We start from the raw sequence: 8,000 nt of genomic DNA, 5'->3' as shown, positions 1-8,000 counted from the left end.
TATGTGTGTGTGTGTGTGTGTTTGTATATATATATAGTGTGTGTGTGCGTTCAAAATTTCCAAATAGGATAAAATGCTGAAACATTCATTACTGAACATAAGTTAAATCTATGTATTTTTGGCATCTTGTTTTTATATGTCATAAAGAAATGAAATATATGTGGGTATGTTAATACACATGAGAAACTATACCATAAGGAAATAGTATATACCTATAAAACACAAGATAGTGTATTTGTAAATGTGCCAGTCAGTTACAGAATACTGGCATATGACAGGAAATTCACAATTGTCTACTTCCTAGTTTTCTCTGTAAAATAAATGTTGATCACTTTGTGGGGCCAAAGCAGGTGGATCACGAGGTCAGGAGATGGAGACCATCCTGGCTAACACGGTGAAATAAAAATTTATATAAAAAAAAAAAATAGCAGGGTGTGGTGGCACGTGCCTGTAATTCCCAGCTACTCGGGAGGCTGAGGCAGGAGAATCACGAGCCAGGTAAGTAGAGTTTGCAGTGAGCCAAGATCACACAACTGCACTCCAGCCTGGGTGACAGAGGGAGACTCTGTCTAAAAAAAAAAAAAAAAAGAGGAAATGTTATTCATGATTAAAAGTTATACTGAACTTACATACATGAAACTACTATGAATAAAGAGAGTAAAGAAAAAAAACTATGCAAAGTGTGCAAGAAAAGTGGGATGTGTTTTTGATTTAAAAAGAGAAATGTGGTATGAAGGATATACTTTTTTAAGGGGGAAAAAAGAGTAATTTTGTCCTAAGGTAGAATGACTGGTTGTTCCAGAATGAGAAAAAGGAAAAGAGTAGGACCAAAACTCAATGGATTTTAAAAAAATATGTAGAGGGTTTGTGGAAGACTAATTTTATGTGCAGTCAGCTGCTAAAAGAGAATGAATTTATTTCTAAGTTAAAAAAATGAGACAACTTTAAAAGCAAACCAATGCAAAACCAGAATGACAGTTTTCTTGGATTATTGGTCTGGTCTTATTAAAAAATAAGAGATTTCTCCTTATCTTTAAGTAATCTGCTTAGGAAACAAAGATTTTGTATCTTAGCAAAATAATTTTCTGTGCTTCATGTTGTATTTATCAGATCTTTGCTTAGGAAAACCAAGTTTTCTCAACATTAGAAGAGCTAAAATTTTTTCACAGCTATACAACTTATGGTATTTGCCTTTGAAATATTTTATTGTCTCACTAGTTAAATAAATAAATATTATTTCATAGTAGTGAGCCTACTTAATGAAATGTTCAAAACTTTTCACATTTTTGACAAGCAACTCAATATCAAATTTAAATAGTCTTTTTGACATCAAATAACTTTGTGATTTCCCAGAGCACCCCTGGAAAATCTTAAATAATATGTTCTCTCATCTTGTAAAGAGAGAGATGTTAAACTCACTAGATTTATTTGAGATACTGAATTACATAGAAGTGTTGTCAAATAAAAGTAATGCTTAACCTTCTTCAAGTTGTATTTGTATGGGTATACATTTTTAATATAAATGTTTCAAAAATTTTATGAAATTCCTAGAAATTTGTCAATGTTCAGTCTATATGAATCAATCATAATTCAGTTATCTTAGAACGTTATATGCCACATTATAATAAGCTCCTATCAGATCTTTAACCATGACCACTTTAAGTCTTTTGTCATTTACAGACAATTATTGTTTTATTCAGATTCTTCTCTGAAAATGTTCACAATTAGCAGCAGGCCAAAACTGCTCTATCTTCAAAGAAATTCATGAAACATACTCTAATAAATACTCTGAAGTACAAGTTTCTGATAATTTTATTTGTTTGTTTATCTATTTATTTATTTATTAGAGACAGAGTCTCACTCTGTTGCTCAGGCTGGAGTGTAGTGGTGTGATCATAGCTCACTGCAGCCTCCAGCTCCTGGGCACAAACACTCCTCTGAGCTCAGCCTCCTGAGGATTTGGGACACTATAGGTATGTGCCACCACACCCAGCTAATTGAATTCTTTTTTTTTTTTGTAGAGATGGAGTCTCACTTTGTGGCCTAGACTGGTATCGAACTTCTGGCTTCAAGCAATCCTTCTATCTCAGTCTTTCAATGTGGCAGGACTATAAATGTGTGCCACCATGCCTGGCTAAATTTTAAAGTTTTTTGTAGAGATGGGATCTTGCAACAAAGCAGAGGCTGGTATTGAACTCCTTGCTTCAAGCAAACCTCCTGTGTCAGGCTCCTAAAGTGCTGGGGTTAAGGGCATGAGCCACCCATGCCTGGCTTCTGACAGTAATAAGATCATACGCTTTGACTGGGTAAAAATTTCCAGAACTCTAGTTTAAAAATCTGATTGAGTCATAAAACTAACCCAAGATGATGCAAAATTATAACTGAGCTGACGTGACCAACTCCATCTTGCTTCTAACCTCCACTGTCCTTGTTTCTTCCTGGGTGTAGGCTAAACTAACTTTGGGAGGAACTTAGTTTATAATTTAAAACAAAGATGATAACAGCCCTTTCCCAAAACAAACTTCTTTCTTGCCTGGAGACTAGATTACCTTTGTAGGACTAACAAATTAGCCACAAGTTTAGAAATTATGGTTTAGGAGTCATGGAGCTGGAGGCTACAAGATTCTGACCATCCCTAAACTACTCCTAAGATCAGTGCTTGAGATGTTTTTGCAAACCTTCACTTGATGGACCACCTGGCACCACCCAGATTGATAAACTGGCTCATTTGATCTTGTGGTCCCCACCCAGGAACTGACTCAGCACAAAAGGACAGCTTCAATTCCCTATGATTTCATCTCCTACCTAACCAATTAGCACTCCTGGCTCTCTGGCTTCCCCCCACCGAGTCGTCCTTAGAAGCTCTGATACTCAAATGCTTGGGGATACTGATTTGAGTAATAATAAAACTTTGGTCTCCCACACAGCTGTGTCTGTGTGAATTATTCTTTCTCTATTGCAATTTCCCTGTCTCAATATACAGCTCTGTCTAGGCAGTGGGCAAGGTGAACCCTATTGGGTGGTTACAATCAAACATAACAAGAATTAATTACATGGAACTAAATGAACTGGTAAGGAATATTATAATTTTTAAATTACTTTTTTGATTGAGACATTGCTGGTTCTTTAATATTTTGTTTTCAAATTAAAGTTTTCTCTTTTCTCTCAAGCTATCTGTACCTTATAACAATCTGGCAAACTATAAAGAAAACAAAATATTTATTTGTTCTCTCTACCTGATCTCTCCAGAATTTGGAAACTATTGTTGATTATTCTTATTTTCAAGGCAATATAAATATATGCATAAGTTCAATAAGAATATGTACTTCTTATAACAGAAAATAACTAGAAATGTTGATTATATTGCTAAGCCTTTGACTGGAAGGTCATATTTGAGAATAATATGTATAGAATCAGATATGACTAGAAAGTTTTAAGGAATTAAATTTGATTTCATGGGGCCAATGATTACAAAGGCCCTTGGAAAAACTGGCCTTGGACCTGGCTTACAGAATTCTCAGCCTTACACGTAAGGAAGGTCACTTCCCAGCAGGTCCAGGAACCTCAAAATACATTAAGTACCTTGGGAAGAGTGGAATTCACCAAAATCTGTTTGCCACAGGCAAAAACTAATGGCGAATCCCGTGACTCCAGGCACTTTTAAAAGTCTAATCTGAGATTCCTTATCATAAGTTCCAGGGAAACAAATTCAAAAATAGACCTATGTGGTCAAGTACATTCTTGCTGCACTAATGTAAATAACCAGGAGAAGTTTTATGGGGTTAGACTTATTTTGCTATCAAATTAGTCTTACTTTGTTAGAATTGGAAATAACTATAGAGAATAAAATTACTCCATTATTATTTCTAACATAGAATCTAATCCTGTTCTCTGTCTTTGAAACTTTATAACGTCTCTGTAAAGTAGACTAGATCATGCTCAATTCTAGCATCCTCTAATACCTGACTATAACTCTTCAAATTAATGTTTCCAGTTTTTCTCTCACCCTCTTAAGTTGGTACCACTGAGGGTTAAAACCTTACTGCTCAGGTCTTTTTTGGAATATCTAAAGAAGCCCTGGACGTTGAGACTGGAAACTTCCATATTTTGCTCTGAGAAGTAACTGCAACCCTTTCATCACCAGAGGCATTCAAACTATAAGCCAGGAAATTTATTGAATGACGACTTCTATTTTCATGCTATCATCTGAAGACACTTTGAGCCAAATGTCCTGAAATCTTGAGTGACTGCTTTCTGGAATCAAAACAGGGTTTATAGTTTGTTCTAACTAGTTATCTTTTCTTTTCTTTTTTTTTTTTTAATAGAAATGTACTTCATTAAATGCTTGATTGTTCATACCATCTAGAGGAGTTCGGGGAGGGAAGCACCCTATTTCTACCTTTATGGTGTCTCCCAAAATAAGATACAATTATTTAGCTTAACTATCCTCTTCCTAGGACTGAGAGACTTGTTCATTGGGATACAGGACAATCTACCAACTCAGTTTTTGGACTGTAAAACTTCCTGTGGGAAGTTCCAGTTGGAAGAATAACAGATTCAGTACACAATACCCCCAAATAGGGCACCTTTGCATATTGAATACATCTGTATTTTTGATACAGGATCTTGCTCGGTCACCCAGGCTGGAAAGCAGTACAGCAATCTTGGCTCACTGCAACCTCAGTCTCCTAGGCTCAAGTGATCCTCCTACCTCAGTCTCCTGAGTAGCTAGGACTACAGGTGAATGCCAGCATGCCCTGCTAATTTTGGCATTTTTTTGTAGAAATGGGGTCCCACCATGTTGTCCAGGCTGGTCTCAAACTCCTGGGCTCAAGCAGTCCACCTACCTCAGCCTCCCAAAGTGCTGGGATTACAGGTTGTGAGCCTCTGTGCCCAGCCAGCATACTGAATATTATAAGCTGAAGAGAAATAACTATTACAGGAAGATATCTCTGACAGTCCCCTGAAGCAGAACATAAGACCATCCTATAAGAAGTACTCTCCAAATACTCAGAGGAAAGGAGCATTCTTATCTGTGAGGATGAAGGAACGCTGAGAGAAGTCTGAATGAGCAGGACTTGCCAACGTTTCTCCAGTCTGCTGCTTTTAACTCATACCCCTTCGTCCTATCACATTTTTGCATGGTTTTTCATAAAAATAGGCTTATTAGGCAATATAATAATAGGTGATATAATAGGCTTTCCAGGCCAATAATAGGCAATATAATAAGCTTTCCAAGCCTATTACAAAAACACTGAAGTTTAATCACTGTGGGGTCTTTATTTCCTTAGGAAGCCTCCTATGTTATGAAAACTTCTATTAAATAAAAGCAACAATTTCTATTCTTTTCTCTTGTTAATCTGTTTTTGGTTACAGAGTCCAAGCTGAGAATCTATAAGAGCAGGAACAAAATACTTTTTTTCCCTAGGTAAGTATGGACAAATTGCTCTACGAGTGGTTATAACATTTTATACTCCAACCAGCAGTATATAAACACTCCTCACTTTGTCCTTAATCATATTGTTAACTACTCAAGGTTAGTTAAATCAATCCTCGGAAATAACCTTTTAAAATAAAAAAAAAAATGCATGTTCTCTCATCACTTTCTTTTGAAGAAAGTGAGACCATCCATTACTTGTTCATTTATTTTCAAAGAAAAACAATGTGTATTTCCCTTTTATTTCTCTTTTCTTTTCTTCATTCTACTCTTCACCTTTTCACCATTTTGTCAATCCTGCCCATAGATTACAAGCATGAGAGTGTTGTTAGCAATACATCGGAATGTCTAGTTTACAGCAAAATTAAGAACATGCAAATAATGTATGCTAGAGTTAAATCTAATAAATATTCAGTCTCCAAATCTCTAGTCTTTCAATTTGTTCAGAATCTCTGCAAAAGTTTCTAACTCATCTTTGTAATCCTCCAATAATTAAATCTTTGCTTCTTCAAATTTGTCGAAGCTAATGCATATACATACATACAACAATCCACACACCACTACACCACAATCCGCACACTACTATATCACTATCTTCTGTATGCTTGTGTGCATTATATACTTTTTTCTACTGAAAATACAAAGTATTTCAGCTTTATAATTCAGAGTTGGGCCCAAATCTATACTTACAAAATGGGTTCCTCTGGGCAGGAGACTTTATATCTCTGAGTCTTAGTTCCCTTCTCTGTACCTAATAGTGTTCAAGGGTTAAATATGTAATCGCAAAATAAATAATAAATAATAACTTATAGTTTTTAGTTAATCAGTGAATAAGGGGCAATAACATATTTCAGATGTTATTTATTTAAAAGTCATACCTTATTTTCATTTAGAATAATAGGTTAAAATTAATTACCATTTCAGGCTCTGATTTGAAAAACTAAAGCAAATTCTTAACTCAGGAATTTGGGGGAAGGTTTCGAGATGAAACTGTTTCATCTCAGATCATCAGGCATTAGATTAGCATTAAGGAACACGTAATCTAGATCCTTTGCATATATAGCTCATTATAGGGTTTTCACTCCTATGAGAACCGAATGCCACTGTTGATCTGACAGGAGGCAGAGCTCAGGCGGTGATGCTGGCTCACCTACCGCTCAACATCTGCAGCTCAACTTCTGCTGTATGGCCCTACTCCTAAAAGCCCACGGACCGCTACGGAGGAATCCTGCTCTACAACACTGGTTACTGTTTGCTTGTCCCGATTCCACTTCAAGATTGACATGTCCTTGTTGCCTTGGATTTATTTGCTCCTTTAGCTTATCTGCTTTGACTTCAGTTCTAATATATGTCCACTGCCTTCCTGCTTTTCCCCTTGTTTCTTAGTTGTAGCACCTGTATTCTTTTAAATCCCTGATTGAGGCAACGTGACAAAGCAGAAAGTCAGGCAGACGACGATTCTAAATGTATCTCTGGACTACGTATGTGACATTTTAATTATTAAAACTCTCTGATGCTCAATTTCTTCATCTGGTAATGAGTATAATGCTGTCTTTGAACGATTATTGTTAGATTTAAATCTGATAATCTTTGTAAATGGTCAGCAAACACCTAAAAAATAGTAGGGGATAATAATTATTATTATTATTATTATTATTATTTTTTAACCATCCCCTTTTCTCTTTCTTCTCAATTTGTTTTTAATAGACTCTAAGTTCATGACGACAGGGCCAATGCCTGCCTTGTTCTTTGTTGTAACAACCACAGAACATAGAATAGTGGCACGGTTCAGTTCTACCTAAAGACATAGTTCCTCATTGAAGGGAAGAAATAAATTAAAAAGAATCAATCAATGAATCATCCATCTTCTGACATAAACCCAATTTCAACTCCTGCTTCTACATCTCACAGCAGATCTGACTTTGTGCATGAATTCCATTTTCATTTTGTCTTTTCTTAATTCTTTCCATTCCACTTTAAACTACTTCAACATAAACTACCCATGGCCCTCAGTGGGCTTCTCATAAAACACAGAAGTCTAAATTTTCATTTACTATTTAAATATGCATGCTAACAGTCAAATTATTATAGATATTGAAAGGTTTGCCATGTTTTAAAATAATCTATTTTATATTTTAATGAGTAGTGTGTTTCTAAATATAGTACTATTATCTTGTTTTGAAAGGCAAAAGTTTCTTCAAAGACATTTCTCACTTAACAAAAAAATTAGCATTAGAGATAATTTTCAGATAAATCTTAATGTCAACAAATACCTTACTCTTCACTTACACCTGTATGTTTTTTGGAGAATTGTTTTTTCTAACATTATTGAGAGAAAAAAAAAAAGTTTCAAGGCTAAAATATTGCAGTCACAAGGCATTTTATAGAGAAAGCACTGGCTAATTTTAATTTGTATCTTCGCTAGTATAAATAGATGCAAAAAGTTTGGCCATTGATTTGTACTCTTGAAAGGCATAATGAAAAGCAGCCAGAATTCTTTTTAAGTAAATAAGATGAAGTATTCTCCATTTGTTTTCAGGGAAATCAGTTAACATACCTCATC

The sequence above is a fragment of the Rhinopithecus bieti genome, unplaced genomic scaffold (assembly GCF_001698545.2).
Source record: "Rhinopithecus bieti isolate Rb0 unplaced genomic scaffold, ASM169854v2 scaffold_20169, whole genome shotgun sequence".
NCBI lineage: Eukaryota > Metazoa > Chordata > Mammalia > Primates > Cercopithecidae > Rhinopithecus > Rhinopithecus bieti.
This window is presented reverse-complemented; position numbering follows the sequence as displayed.